Raw genomic sequence first — 211 nt, 5'->3', positions numbered from 1 at the left:
CCATCCCCCCCACACACCCTGGGGGAAGGGAGGGGGATGGAGCACCCTGGCAATGGGAGATTTCTTCTTAACGACCCGCAAAGGAGGCGGTGAGCACCAGCCCGGGGGCTCCCCAGTCTTGTTAAGTGTCCCTCAAGCTTCCTTTGATAACAAGCAACTGCTTTAAAGAGCAACCGCTTCGAAATGCTTCTCGAAGAGTGTTTCACTGCTT

Source organism: Apaloderma vittatum, unplaced genomic scaffold (assembly GCF_000703405.1).
Source record: "Apaloderma vittatum isolate BGI_N311 unplaced genomic scaffold, ASM70340v1 scaffold31150, whole genome shotgun sequence".
NCBI classification, from domain to species: domain Eukaryota; kingdom Metazoa; phylum Chordata; class Aves; order Trogoniformes; family Trogonidae; genus Apaloderma; species Apaloderma vittatum.
This window is presented reverse-complemented; position numbering follows the sequence as displayed.